Raw genomic sequence first — 16199 nt, forward strand, 5'->3', positions numbered from 1 at the left:
CAACAGCAATAGTAACCATAATTATTGTGCCGAATGTGGAATTTGTATTTTTTATATAATATATACTGATTTCTGTTCAGATGTAACCCCTTTGCAATTTCTTGAATTACAAATGCACAATAACTAAATAATGCACGAATCATGTAATTTGCTCCTTTGGTTTGCAAAGCAACCTGCAAATGCAGGGTTCCTTGTTCAGTGCTGTATCCGAGGCAAGTTCACTTTCTGCATTAGGAAGGAATTCACAGAGCTATGCAGAAGTGTCCTTGTATACATTAGAGCTCTTGCATCTGCATTAGGCTTGATCCAGAGTCTAATGCTTCAAGCAAACATTTAAATAAAAAATAAAGAAACAATCTGCCTAATTATTCTTGCAGCTTCCACAAAAGATACAAAGTAATTTGATTTGATTATGATCATGGAGCATCTCTCTCTCTGCCTTATTAATAAAACCTTTGTTGAATATTAGATTGGATTTAGCTAATTGTCAAGCAAATAAATAATATGAATGTTGCAGTTAAATGTGTGTATATGAAGAGAAGCAATGGCAATGCAAAAGAGATTCGGAACAATGGGCTATCATTTAATCAATCAACTCTTTTAACTCTCAAGTAAGTTGTATAATTCCCTCCCTACAGAGGTGCATATGGTAACTCCATTACGTTGCTTTCACTGATTGCTGAAAAAATGCCTCTTTATGCTGGCATTTGACACCCAACACCATATTTTAGGACCCTGCGTATTTTCTTGTTTTTAATCCATTTGGAACCGGGTAAGAAATGGGGTAATAAAAGTAACAGCAGCGGTAATAATACCTAACCAAATACTTGGAGAAGTGCTACTTTAGCCAACTAACAAATTTACAAATTGATGTTGGATTAGCCAAAGTTGAATCCAATGTAAAGACTGGACCAACTAATCTCTCTATATTTGCCGCAAACAAGCAAATAATGTGGGGTTTATTCCACCACTTAGATTCTACAGATGCAATGCATTTGGGGGGAATGACAGTTTAGGACAGAGGTGTGAAATCTATGGTCCTCCCCATACAAAATGTTCCTGGATTGCAATACCCATCAGCTGCAGCCATCATGGCCAACAGTCAGAGATGATGGGAGTTCTGGTCCAGTAGCAGCTGGTAGGCCACAAGATCGGATCTGTACTTTAGGGTCACCGAAAGCAGCAGTCAGATTCTTGCAGCACCATCCTACGCATGCCTACACAGAAGGTGTGCTCAGTACAGCTTAAGCCCAAGTAAACTGTTATAGGACAGGAGCCTTAAAGTAATGCATATGAAAATGGAGTGCAGTTTCTTTATAGTTTTCCAAACAAAGATTTTTCTCCAACTGATCACACCAAGAATCCAACTTGAGACTTTGCCCAGCTCCATAAAGTATCCCCGACCCTTGCAGTAATCTCTGCTTTCAAGGGGGTCAATTTTCTTCCCTGCGCAAATCCCTCAGAAAGAAAACATAAGAATGAATTAAAAGTGAAGTTCTGCCAAAACCTGGTAATGTCAGAACAGCTGGCTAACTGATCAAGCAGATATAATTTGGGGAGCTTCCCATCCATCATGGCAGATATTTTAATCCAGCAGTGGACATATTTATTTAACGAGATTTCAGAACAGATCTCAGGCAGCCACTCTACAGCGCTATACAAAATAGAACGACAAAACATCATCAGGCTGCTGCCTAAAATTAATATAAAAACCTAAAACAACGGAAAAGAGCAGCAAATGATGCAAACTGAGGAGCGGAAAAGCAGGACTCATTCCCAGAAGCAGAATCCTCCACAACAGAGAAGCCAAAGCGACAGCTCACAGAAAAGACTTCCAGACTTTTATGTATACCCCACAACTGCAGTCTCAAAAGAGACTGTCTAAGCAGCTGACATCAATTGAAAAAATAATTAATCTGATAATTTAAAAATTAAGTGTGTGGGGGGAGAGCCATACAGGTGCAGCAGGTACAACTCCAATACACTTGGAGAGCATAGAAACAGGGAGGCAAACTCTCATTCTGAGGAATGCCAGGAATTCCATTCACAGGTTGTCTCCAAAATGATCTCAACAGGTTATTTTGATTCCATTCAGTGGCATCAATTTACTACAGCTGAAGAAATCTTCACCCCACATCAGATTTGTGGAAAGATTAAGAAATCATAGGTCACCACACATTTAAAGCACTCATATCATTTTAACAGTCACATACCCCCCTCCCTGCAAAAAGAACCTGGAAACTGTAGTATGTTAAGGCTGCTGAATGTTATTAGGAGACCCCTCAAAGGGCTCCTGGCATCCTGAATAAACTACAGTTCCTAGATTTCGGGGGGGGGAAGGGCATGAATGAGTGCTTTAAATATATGGTGTGGATGTAAACTTAATAACAGGGAATCTTTGGCCACCCACTATAAAGTCTAAGTTTGTGAATTAGACAGACTCCAGTTAATGTGCATAATACTCCAAATTTTGCTGATGCCTTTTAGTTATTTCCTTTTATCTTTCTTTGTTTTTTATATGATTGTTCCACCCAAGCAGGTGCCCAAAGAGATGTGCAACATAACCAACATAAAATAAATAACCAAACCAGCAACATACAGTTAAAGTTACAACAGCAACCCAGTTAAATTCATAACACCATTTAAAATCGAGAAACAACCTACTAGTGCTGCAATTCCACTGAACATCAGATGCACTTGCAGTGCTTCACAGCACAAAGGAGAAGGAGAGGCTTAATGCTGGATGGATGGAGAACAGAAGTGGGGCAACATAGGCAGTGTGCTGAAAAGCAGGAAGTGTGTGTGGGGGGGGGGGATAGACAGAAAGGATAATGAAGGCAGGAACACGCAAGAGCTAGCAAGAAAATAGAACTAGAACAGAATCAGAAGGGAAAACTGGCTGAAAGGAAGTGGGAAGGCAAAGGGAGAAACAGCTGGGGAATGGGTTCATTTATTCCATGAAGCCACAAGGCTCAGCTAATTCCACTTAATTGGGCAATGGGCCTGCTTAAACCACACTTGTGAAATGGTGTTGCTTATTTCACAATAAAGAAACCAGACACAGTGCTAGTGTCTGGTATCTTTGGGAAGCTGCCAGAACTGCAACACTAGTAACTAGTATCCCTTTAAAAAGGGTTCTCTCAGTCACAGTGGGACGTTCAATCTAGCTGCCATTTTCAATCCACTGTGGGAATGTCAACGGTTGCCTCCCTAGTCATGAGCTGCTACCTGCTGCCTCTGCTAGGCAAGCCCACCAGGGCTGACCTGACAGTGCTTTGCCCAGCCCCCATATTACCCCCCGCCAGCCGAAAGTCATACTTTGCCTGTTTCATAAACCAACAAACTGCAGATGCAGCCCACAAAAGGTTACGTATGTTTTCTATAACGAACCTCCAACTTTCAAGAAAACCTTGCAAGGGGGTGGGCTTTTTTGTTTTTTTGTAGGGGCGGGGGTTGTTGCAAAAGCAAGATTAATGTTTATCCACAGACTCTGGGCCCCTGTTCAGCAAATGTTTCAGACAGATCCCTCCTCAACTATTTAGGAGGCATAAGTTACTCTGAGCAGGTTGCATGTGTGTGTTTAGGCCAAGTAGCTCTTGCACTAGACTAGGGAACCTTAAAACTAAATAATAAAGACAGAGCAAGAAAAAGGCTTCTTACCTCCTTTTCTAATTTGAAAACAACTCATTGATTTTTAATCCTTTCTAGAGATGTATTGTGTATATGCTGCTCTCTTCTGGCTGCCTCTACAATCTTTAGTATGCAAAGTCTTGTTTTAAAAGGTGGAAAGACAAGCTGTGGGAAATAAAGAAGAGACTATAAAAAACCCTTGGCAATATAGCAAGTCCATCTCTTGCGGTCACAATGCCCAGAAGTGGACTTTGCTCTAGAGTTCTGCATCTCATTCTTGTATTTCAGCTGACATTTCAGGATGTTATGGAAGATGAAGTAGAGAAAATTGCTTTTTGGGGGGAGACTATTTTTATGCACAAAACTCTCATCCAAACATTTGAATCAAAGAAAAGGGCTCTTTATATAACATTTAACCAGAGATAACCAGATAATCAAAGCAGGGAAGCAGGCACAAGGCATCCCATTGGTTCTGGGGGTGTGTACAACTGCCTCTTTTGAGTTTTGCTGTCTTGTCTCTGGCGTGCTCCCAAATAATGTATTTAGGGATGGCCACAAAACATCTCCAGGGATGTTCCTGTAATCGTAGCATGGAAATGCTTGTGAAGGAAGAAAGGGGTGTATTTACCTGGGATCATAAAAGCCATGTTGGGTCAGTCCAAAAATCCACCAAGTCTCAGGGGGCTCAGAGGCAGGGTAGGAAGCAGACAAACCTGCCATATTGTTTCACCCCTCCCTTGCTCCCCAAGTAACTGGTGTTCAGTAACTATATCTACTGTAGCTAGCATGTCTAATATCCACTGAATGAATCGTTCTCTGTGAATTTGTCTTATCCCCTTTTAAAACCATCTGAGCTGGTGTCTGTAACTACATCTTTTGGCTCTGAATTCCATATGCTTATTATATGTCAAGGCGTACTTGCTTTTGCCTGTTCTGCTTCCAGTGAATCCATTTTTATTGGGTGCAGATTGGTCTACTAAGAGCTTAAACACAGGCATTCCTTAACTTGCTCAAAGTTTGAAGCTTCTCTTTTCTCCCAATAAGGTTGGACTTCCAAAGGGCTCACTACTGAACCAAAGTAGTGGGAGAATCTCTGCACTTGTATTCCCCTGGCCAAGTGGCCTTGGCCAGTGCTCCTTGTGTCATATCTATATAGTGGCTTGGATATCAAATATCAATACACCAAGTAGTCAGTTGTGCCGGTTGGTCTTAGGAAACACATATATGCAGTGGTGGGGAGTGGCGGCATTTAGCATGACCTTCCCATTAAGTCCAGCAGCGCTCACACATTGTATGGCTATGAACAGAAATCAACTAATGCACTTTTCTTAAAGTGACCTGGCACACTTGAAATGTCCTCAGATTCACCTCATCTTCATTGAAGCTGGAATGGGGATGCATCCCCCTGTCATGTGGAGCCTATTGGCCAATTGGGTTGGTGGCAGTGCTCAACTATATAAGGCTGCCCTACTCAGCCTCTGTGGAGCTTCATACAGCCAAGTGACCTGTCCTGCATTTACAGTTTAGGGTTAGCTATGAGTTGCTATGTTTTTTTGGCTAATTGGGCTTGTTTTGTTTGGCAGCAAGTTCTGGCAGGAATTATGAATCATGGATGCTCCTGGCAAGCATCTTGAGGCACCTTGTATGGTGAAGGACCAGTCTTCAGCCTTCCCTTCATTGCCAATGGGCTTGAGGGGATGGCAAGGAGGTATGGTTCTTAGGAGACTATAAGCTCCCCCCCCCCAATGAGTACTGACCAATGCTGGAGGGATTGGAGCATGTTGGCATGTTTTACCTCATGCAGGTGATGACAGGCATAAATCAAATGTATGTCAGAGCCAGGAGCCAGGGTAGATTTGCCTGTTAACATGGTTGTTTGCACTTAATTCCAATTGGTGTTGCTCACTGTTTGTTGCAGAGTGTTATAATTTAGTACTGGATTAAAGCTAACTTTATTATGTTTGTGTGTGAGGGGGGTGTCTTCCTCACATTAAACTATTGATTTTGCTTGCAAAAGTTAGGTTGAGATATGAACATAGGTCTGAGTTTTCAACAGCATGGTGGTGGTGTTTTAGGACAAGCCAACCCTGAAGGTGTAGAAAAGGCGAGTTAAAGAAATAACATGAAGAAAATCTGCATCCCAATATTACATATGTAGCACAATTAAGTTGACAACAATCCAGGATTCAAGAAACTTTCAAACATGCTTGCTTCCAATTAGAGCAGTAGCAAAATAAAGGGAAATTTAAACCACTGGTCAAACAGGAGTCATCTATGAGTGTCCTTGGTAATTTCCAAGGTTGTTGATTTCAGTGAGAATTGTGCTTGGATAACACTAAAAAAGGACTCCTGGATCTGAGCTTGTGAAAATGGGAGCCATCTAGTGACATTTTCTTTGTAGCAGGGTCTCATTTTATGTAGAGGAAAAATTAATTCTATGTGCAGAGAAGCAGCCTTAACAACATACTCTCAGTGTACCTATTTCATAGGCATGGTACCTATTTTTAAGTGGTGTTTACAAATTGCTGATATATACTGAATGTGTACCTAAGATTGTAGGTTTACCTGCCAGATGCACCTATTTTGACTGGCACAATGCTGACATGTTTGAGAACAGAATGTCACAACTTGCTAATCGGAACTGATTTTTGAAATTCACAAAACCTATTTGAGAGCAAAATGTGTTGTGACAATTAAAATGCTCTAATGTCATATCTAAATGTGAGAATGAGTCTTATTTATTATATTTATACCTTGTTTTTCAACCAAAATTGGCTCCCAAGGCACCTTCGAAAGATTTGAAAACAGATTTAAACAGAACACTAAAACTTCAATAAAAAACAGACTATCTGCAGCAACTGAACAAGTGAAACACAAACCAGTTCCAATAGGTGCCATCATCAGCAGTGCCAAATTATCACCAAAAGCCTTTTTAGAGGAGTTTTTGAAGCCTCCTCCTAAAACCTTGGAGCTAGGCAGGTTCCTAGGATCAGAGCTTCAGAGGAGCTCTGAAATACTCACTTGCCAAATTTCAGATGCCGGGGACTTGTGGCAGGGCCACTCCTGATGATCTCATGGTGTGGAGGCACATTTGATAAGATGATGATGATGATGATAATAATTAATAATAATAATTTATTTATACCCCGCCCATCTGGCTGGGTTTCCCCAGCCACTCTGGACAGCTTCCAACAGAATATTAAAATACAATAGTCTATTAAACATTCCCTAAACAGAGCTGCCTTCAGATGTCTTCTAAAAGATGTAGTCTCACACACATTTGAAACCCACAGCATTTAGTCCTTGAGCCCGGAGATAACCCATGCAACTGGATGGCAGTTGGTGTTGCATGATCCCTGAGGCCAAGGCCTGTCAACAAACCTAGCTGCTATATTCTGCGCAAAATGCAATTTCTGCATGCTCTTCAGAGGCAGTCCTTACATAAATGCATTACTAGTCCAGCCTAGAGGTTCCCAAAGCAAGTATCACCATGGCACAGAAGCTCATATGTCAACATTTATGTAGGTTGAACAACCAGATACTACAGAGGTGGTTCACCAAGCTGGTTTCCTTACTATCACATTGTGATTAACCTAGGTCATTAACCAAGAATAAGCGTGATTATTTTCCTATTTCAAATAGTGGTTATTTACTGTTTAATCCCTATGTTGAAGCATTTAAAAGTGATGCAGGTTACATTTTATTCTAGCCAAAGTGTGAGAGTCCACAGTGTTTTTTGATGTTGCTTATCAGTTCAATGGGGTTAAGCCAGACTCCCACTAGGACCATGTATCTAAAAGAACACCCTGAACGCAATATTTTTTGGTCAAGAAATAGGATGCTGTTTATCTACAAGTTTTCCAGAACTAAAATAAAATAAAACACCTGTGTTGGCTTTTCTGTAAATATATAGGATTGTGAGAAGGTCTTGTTCATATGGCAATACTAGGCTTCATGTCTGGTTTTTAACTCTGTGTTACCTTGCTACCAAACCACATTGCCTCCTCAGTCATCTTTCAGCATCTGGGGATAAGGGCTGTTTCATCCATGGTCATTTCTCTTGCAACATTGCCTGCTGGTGACAGCTCTCTTTGCTGAAAGGTACTGCCTCCACCCCTTACCAAACACACCCATAATTTATTCAGCTAAACAATTGTGCTAGCTAGAATTAGAGCTAGCAGAATGGGACTTCCATCCTCTCCTCCTGTCCCCAAATCTGCTCCAGAGGGTTGGGGAAAATCCCAGAATAGATGCTCCAACAAGAATTTATTGATATGTATAGACTGATTTCACTAAGTTAAGTTAAGCTAAGCAGATATATAAGATTGAATGTTTAATTATTAAGATACAAAATTACAATCTCAATAATAAAGTTACAAAATAATAATAAGGAAGTCACGCAGGGTTGGAAGGAAGACACAGGGCAAGAAATAAGAAATGGGTAAATGTTGGTACATAATGAAATATGAAAATGTGAATTTACGAATATAATGTATATGTATTATTATGTAAAGATTTCATATATGTATTGCAACATTAATAATAAATAAATAAATGAAGGGGGGGGATATATCCCAGAATAGATTTAGGGGGCATGCAGGGGGAGGGGAGGGAAATAGCATGCTATCATGCAAGGAGAAATCGTTGTGCTAATGGAATGGCTTGCTTCACGTTATGCTCAATTTGGACAGTCAACATATATTACACATACATTAATACCCAAATAAACCACTCCATGTATTCTGTCTCCATGCGTGCACTTGATTAAACATATCAAATCAAAATAGACATGATATGGGAATTTCAAGAAGAAAGAAGAAGGAACATCCAGGTTCAAAGGTCGTATGTCACTGAATGCCAGTTGCTGAGGAGCAAGGAAGGAGAATTATTACTCTCACGTTCTGCTTCTGGGCTTTTCCAAAGGCACCTGGTTGGCCACTGCAGGAGACAGGTTGCTAGACTAGATAGGCCTGTGGTCAGATCCAGCAGAGCTCTTCTTAGATTTGTAATCTCCCATGGTTTGTTTTTTAAAGTTCAAAGTAGCTATGGTGTGGCCTTTGGATTAGGAATGCTAAATTACTGTTTGCCTGTGGGCACAAAACACACAGATACTCACATTTACCAGCTCTTCCTTCTCTTTCCTCTCTTTCTTTTGCTTCTTCCTCTTCTTCTCCCTTGGCACTAAAAATATGTGGAAATGGATGGTCACAGAACATGGCTGAGGCAAGGTATCCAGAGGATATGCCTGTATACCTTGGCTTACCTGTTAAAGAATAGATATGGGGCACGAAAAATAACACAGGATCAACACAATTTATTATTTATCAAGCACCTAATATGCACTAGGTGCTGTCCAGAAATAAAAAGCAAGTCCCTGCCCACAGGCTCACAATCTGAAAAGAACAAAACCCAATACCGCTGTTCTTAAGTGTTGGACTCAAAGTTCACAGTTGAATGGGCACAGGGAGTACCTGAATCGAAGTGGCAGAATCAATTGGGGAGACTTTTCCATTGCCCACTTTAAACAGCTCTGTGTAGTTTCCCATTTGATGGCCCCACAGTTATGCTGCCATTTACGTCTCGATACTTCTATGGATTTTAAGTTTAAAATTTGAAGTGTGAATCGGCCTTTAGTAATAGAAAGAAACGTAGGGAGAAAGTTTGCTTGTTTGTGTTTGTTTGTTTGTTTGTGTGTGTGTGTGTGTGTGTGTGTGTGTGTGTGTGTGTAAGTGAGACTGAACAGTACAGATTGAGAGCAGACTGCCCTCTCTGGATTGGCTTCCTATTAAATTCATTTGGGATGAGCTAGAGATAGAAGCAGCAGATCCCTCTCGTGCTCAGCTGTTACAGCCATACCTCAGGAAAAGTCCAAAGAACTATCAATGGACTTTCTTGAGCAACAGATCAATACTGTGCTTCATATCAGCCAAGCTGTTATTCACGCCAAAGGCAGTTGTTTGGATGAAGGGAATGACTGAGTGCACAAGTTCACTGTATCATAGTCTACAGGTTTTTTAACTCCTCTAGATGCCTTCATTATTTATATGCAACAAATACAACAGCTTCAGCTGCTGTAGTGGTTTTCTCTCAACATTCGCGGTAAGAGATATACTTTGTTTAGCTCTGTAGGGCCTGGACACATTTAATGTGCTTGTACCTGTAAGTTAATGAGTCATACATGTGTACAGAAATTACTTAACAAAAACATCAGTCAATTTAATCAGTCAGCATACAGCACAGTTTTATTATTTCTAGAGCTCTGAGAAGTTTGTGTATGTTTGCATGTACAGAGTGCATATGTGAATTCAACTTGGCAACACATGAATACAGATATTGCTTAGAAGAGACAGCTTACAGGGATATTAATGAGTGTTATATTTGTTTGTTTGTTTGTTTGTTTGTTTATAGGGCTTATTACAATTCCTTCATCCAAAATTCCCAGGGTGGGTTAAATAAAAATTATATATAACTTTGTAACCACAATGTTAACAAAAAGGACAGTGGAATATCAAAGCAGCAGATACAACTAAGTCATCATCTCACCTGACCCTTCCAAAAATCTGGAGGAATAGATACAGCTGACGAAAGCAGTATAAAGTCTGTACAATAGGCACCTTGGAGGGGTATTTGAAAGGCTCGGGGCTACCATCGAAAAGGCCCTCCCACAGTGCAAAACATCCCCACTGCTGATCAAGAACAATAGTTGCGCAGTGACCACATCCTGCTTGACTGTGTGAGGCTTCCATTCATAAGAGAGCAGAACTGACAAGGTCATGATCCACATTAGCAAGAAATACAAACGAGTGCATGAGAGAAATTGGCTGGGGGTGTTTGCAGGAATGCTGTCTTTCTCCATATTCTGGTGCTCACCCTTTCGGCATGGCCGCTACCAACTTCCATGGGTGTGTCTGCAGGAAGACCAATGTTGACAGTTGCTACCCTGGGATGACCCCCAGATTCCCAGTGTGTTCATTTTCAGAAAGTCCATTTTTAGCATTTGTAGAACCCGAGATATGAGGCAAAACATGCAGTTAAGTAGTGCATGACAACTTTTGTTTTTTTTTTTTTTTATAAATATTTATTAAGGTTTTTTAAAATATAAATGCACACATCAAACAATCTTACTTTTATAACAACAAATTCTTCACTTCTTTGGACTCCCTCACGTCCCCCTCTCCCATTTACATCATTAAAAAAAAGAATTTTTCCAAACAAATTATCAACTTGTTTACAATCTCATGTCCACACATTCCAATATAATTTAACACTTTTTCCAATAAAGTTTTTATATTTTCTTTAGTCTCACTTATCATCAAATTTAAATCTAGTTTAGTGGTGGCCAGTTTTTTATAATCTAGCATCCTTCTTAACATTCAAACAAATTACAATGTTTTTGTAGATACATCTTGAATTTCTCCCAGTCTTCCTCCATCTTTTCTTCTCCCAGGTCTCGGATTCTGCCAGTCATCTCGGCCAGTTGCATATAGTCCATCAGCTGCATCTGCCACTCTTCCAGTGTGGGTAAATCTTGAGTTTTCCAATTTTTTGCGATGAGAATCCTTGCTGCCGTTGTTGCATACATGAAAAATGTTCGATCCTTCTTTAACACCTTCTGGCCGACAATACCCAGAAGGAAGGCCTCTGGTTTCTTAGTGAAGGTATACTTAAATACCTTTTTCAGCTCATTGTATATCATTTCCCAGAAGGCCTTCACCTTAGGGCATGTCCACCAGAGGTGGAAGAATGTTCCTTCATTTTCTTTACATTTCCAACATTTATTGTCAGACGAATGGTATATTTTGGCAAGTTTAACTGGGGTCATGTACCATCTGTATATCATTTTCATAACATTTTCCTTCAGAGCATTACATGCAGTGAAGTTCAACCCAGTGGTCCACAACCTTTCCCAGTCCTCAAACATAATGTTATGCCCAATATCCTGTGCCCATTTTATCATAGCCGATTTAACCATTTCGTCTTGTGTGTTCCATTTTAGCAGCAAGTTATACATTCTAGATAGTACCTTGGTTTTGGGTTCTAACAATTCTGTTTCTAACTTCGATTTCTCCACCTGGAACCCTAACTTTTTATCATTTTTAAAAACTTCTTTAATCTGAGCATAATGTAACCAGTCTCGCACCTTATCCTTCATTTTCTCCAAACTCTGCAATTTCCAATTGTCTCCATCTTTTTCTAATAATTCCCAATATTTTGGCCATTTGGCCTCCATATTGGGTCTTTTTAGGGCCTTAGCCTCCAGAGGTGAGAGCCACCTTGGAGTTTTGTTTTCCAATAAGTCTTTATATTTCGTCCAGACATTGAACAGTGCTTTCCTGACAATATGGTTCTTAAAGGCCTTATTGATCTTAACTTTGTCATACCATAAGTATGCATGCCAACCAAAAGCATTGTTAAAACCTTCCAAGTCCAGCACGTCAGTGTCTTCGAGAAGTAGCCAATCTTTTAGCCAACAGAAAGCTGCGGCTTCATAGTACAACTTTAAGTCTGGCAGGGCAAAGCCACCTCTTTCTTTCGCATCTGTTAATATCTTAAACTTAATTCTGGGCTTTTTGCCCTGCCAGACAAATTTAGATATATCTTTCTGCCACTTCCGGAAGCACTCCGTTTTGTCCACAATCTGTAATGTTTGAAACAAAAACAACATTTTTGGCAATACATTCATCTTAATAGCAGCAATTCGGCCTAACAAAGAAAGCTTCAATTTTGTCCAACTATCCAAGTCTCTCTTAATTTCAGACCAACATTTTTCATAATTGTCCTTAAATAGACTCAGGTTTTTTGCTGTTATGTTTACCCCTAGGTATTTTACTTTTTTAACCATAGTTAGTTCTGTTTCTCTCTGAAACCTTTCCGACTCTGTATCTGTCAAATTTTTCCCCAACACTTTAGTTTTCTGTTTATTTAATTTAAATCCTGCCACCCGACCAAAATCCTGTATCAGTTGTAATACTCTTTTCGTACTAGATTCTGGCTCCTGCAGAGTCAAAACTAGGTCATCTGCAAAAGCTTTCAATTTGTATTGTTTCGCTCCGACCTGAATCCCTTCCACCAACCGGTCCCCTCTGATCAAGTTCAAGAGCACCTCCAGAACCGAAATGAATAACAAAGGGGAAATCGGGCAGCCTTGTCGTGTTCCTTTTTCAATTTTGAACTCTTCTGTAACCACATTGTTAACTATCAGTTTGGCCTTTTGTTCTGAATATATTGCGTCAATCCCATTCTCAAACCCCCGTCCCACTCCCATTTCATTCAAATTTCCCTTCATAAATTTCCAAGAAATATTGTCAAAGGCCTTCTCCGCATCTATGAAAATTAACACTGCTTTTGTATTTATGTCTGTTTGCAAAAGTTCCAAAACGTCAATAATGTTCCTAGTATTTGCAAACATATGTCTACCTGGGAGAAAGCCTGCCTGGTCTTTATGAATTACTTCATTAAGCACTCTTTTGAATCTACTTGCCAAAATGTCTGCAAATATTTTGTAATCCACATTCAAAAGGGAGATGGGACGATAGTTTTTGAGTTGTGTCTTTTCAGCTTCAGATTTTGGTATCAATGTGATAAAGGCTTCCTTCCACGATTCCGGCGCCTTCTTCCCTTCCATAATTTCATTACAGACCTCCATCATTGGTTGGGTCAGATAGTCTTTTAATGTCTTGTAATACTTGGAGGTCAAACCGTCTGGCCCTGGAGATTTGCCCAGTTGCATGTTCTGGATAGCTTGTTCAATCTCTTGTTGTGTTATTTTGTTGTTCAGGATTAATCTGTTTTTTTGTGACAACTTTGTTAATCCATTTCTTTCCAGAAATTGTTTAATCTCAACCTCATCTTGCGGCCCTTGAGTGTATAATTTTTTAAAGTATCTCTGGAAGCACTTTCTAATTTCCATGGGGTTCTGGATATTTCTTCCTTCAATTTCTAGGTTTGTAACTGTATTTAATTTCTGTCTCTTCTTCAACTGCCAAGCTAGCAGTTTTCCACATTTATTTGCCGATTCAAAAGTTTTTTGTTTCATTAATTTAATCTTCCATTCTATTTCTTGGTTTATCAATTTAGAATATTGGGCTTGATATAGTTTAATTTCTCTCAGAATCGGCTGTGACTTCGGGTTTGATCTTAATTTCTTCTCCAATTCTTTAATTTTCTGCAAAATCTTATCTTTCCTTTCATTTTGTGTTCTTTTCTTTACAGTGTTCTGTTGTATCAAGAACCCCCTCATCACAGCTTTGCTTGCGTCCCAGATAGTTCTTTTTTCCACCGTAGTGTTCATATTTATTTCAAAATAATCCTTCAAGGTTTTTTGGGCCTTCTTGAGAATCTCCTGATCTCTAAACAAGCTATCATTCATCTTCCATCTAAAGGAGCCGGTTGGCAATAGTGTCATATCCATCTTCAGCGCATTATGGTCGGAGCAGGTCTTTGGGCAGATTTCCACTTTTCTGACCTTGGGTGCCAGACCTCTAGATATCCATATTTGGTCGATTCTTGTCCAAGTCAGTTGGGCTTCAGAGAAGAATGTTCCCTCTCTTCCCAGGGGGTTCTTAGTTCTCCAAATATCAATCCAGTCCATATTGTCAGCCATTTCAAAAAAGGTCTTTGGTAGAGTGCATGACAACTTTTGAGCCCAGTGTAGTGGCCTGTTGGCGAGGGTGTTTTAGGGAACTGCAATATGGGAACTGTGAAGTTGTTTGCAGTACCAGTGCAATTAATTAAAGACTGCAGGGGGTGAAGGGAGACACAGACAGAACTGAGGGTTTCAGCTGCAGCAGCAATAATAATAATAATAATAATAATAATAATAATAATAATAATAATAATAATTTATTTATACCCCACCCATCTGGCTTTCCCCAGTCACTCTGGGCAGCTCCCAACAGAATATTAAAAACAGAATAAAACTTCAAACATTAAAAACTTCCCTAAACAGGGCTGCCTTCAGATGTCTTCTAAAAGTCAGATAGTTGTTTATTTCCTTGACATCTGAAGGTAAGGCTTTCCACAGGACAGGCACCACTACCGAGAAGGTCCTCTGCCTGGTTCCCTGTAACCTCACTTCTCGCAGTGAGGGAACCACCAGAAGGCCCTTGGCGCTGGAGCTCAGTGCCCGGGCAGAATGATGGGGGTGGAGATGTTCCTTCAGGTATATTGGCTAAGGCTGTTTAGGGCTTTAGTGAGTGGAAAGACATGGTCTTGATACCAGACGATGGGCAGCATGTGGGCAGCAGTCCTTGCCATTGAGAAACTATGAAGGCATAAGACTTGGAACACAACTTTCTCAGAAGATCTGCCTAGTGTTCTGAACCCCCAGCATACCTGGCAGCAAGTCTCAACTGGTGCATATGGTCCCAAAAAGGAACAGTCCCATAGAGCTCCTGGAGCAGTCAAGTTAAGGCCTTGCATGTTGATTGCAGCTTCTGGCAGTAACCCTCACCAGCTGTGAGCCTACTGCAGCTGAGGATCACACAGCCGCTTCCCAGAGCTAATGAGCCACAGCTGGTCATCTAGGTTGTGGGCCCTTGCCTGCCTCTTAAGGCACTCCTCCCACTGCTCCCCATGCATCAGAGCCTGCCATGTTCAAGTACAGGCTTCCTCAACCTTGACCCTCCAGATGTTTTTGGCCTACAACTCCCATGATCCCTAGCTAGCAGGACCAGTGGACAGGGATGATGGGAACTGTAGTTTCAAAACATCTGGAGGGCCGAGGTTGAGGAAGCCTGTTCAAGTAGATTGAGGCTCCTCTGGCTATGGGTCCTGCTCCTGTGCACTGACCCCCACCCTCTCGCTGTCCTCTGTCACCCCATGAGTACTTTCTATGCTCCCAACCTCCCATTCTCCATAACCAGCTTCCCTTGGTGTGTACTAGTTGTGGCTACACCCCTCACTGGGATCCTCTTCCTCCTCCCCATTGTCCTGCCAGTTCATGACACTAGATCTGCTACGATCCAGTCATGAAATCAACCAGAGTGTAGATCTGTCTTCCAATGCCAGGTATGTTTGTTTATTTGGAAAGCCCCTTTCTCCTAGACTATTTTATTTATTGCAGGGGCCCATCTCTCCTCCTGCCTCAATGTGTAGTGAAACAAAATGTGTGATACAACATATTTGTATCCTGCCCCAATCCACATAGCAGGCATCCCATTAAATGAAGGATGTGAAATGCTGAGCATACAGATGTCCTGCCATTTATTTATTACTTGTTACCAAGGAAAGAGGAGAAAAAAGTTATTTTCCACGACACCCATGTACCTCCAGCAAAGTCTGTTTCCAGCCTGAAAGTTAACCAGTGCAGAGGACAGATATGCCCTGGCCACTGTTATCAATGCACTATCAACCTCTAAGTCAGGGGTATGGCTTCATGGGTAACTTTCTAGGGGCCACATAATAGGCAGGGCCAAGGGGAAAGTGGGTGGAGCAACATTTGCAACTCTTCACCTTTATACAGTCGGCGGAAGTCAGAGGTAGTTCTACATGCACACCTCTTCCTACAGGCAAGTGAGAGGTAGTTTTGCGGTTCAAGAATACATTTCAGCAAGGCAAAAACACTTGAG

The 16199-nt window shown here is 40.8% G+C and overlaps 1 long non-coding RNA gene across 1 annotated transcript in view; it reads right to left on the reverse strand.

The window, feature by feature from the left end:
• LOC309342532 overlaps nt 1-16199 on the reverse strand; it is a 45173-nt gene that overhangs the window by 26131 nt on the left and 2843 nt on the right. Inside the window, exons 2-3 of the long non-coding RNA XR_014156878.1 lie at nt 8747-8811; nt 3661-3795 (exon numbers count right to left, since the gene is read on the reverse strand). This is a non-coding gene — a long non-coding RNA (uncharacterized lncRNA). The remainder of the gene's footprint in view (nt 1-3660; nt 3796-8746; nt 8812-16199) is intronic.

Source organism: Podarcis erhardii (genome assembly GCF_964252035.2).
Source record: "Podarcis erhardii genome assembly, chromosome: 5".
Classification (NCBI taxonomy): domain Eukaryota; kingdom Metazoa; phylum Chordata; class Lepidosauria; order Squamata; family Lacertidae; genus Podarcis; species Podarcis erhardii.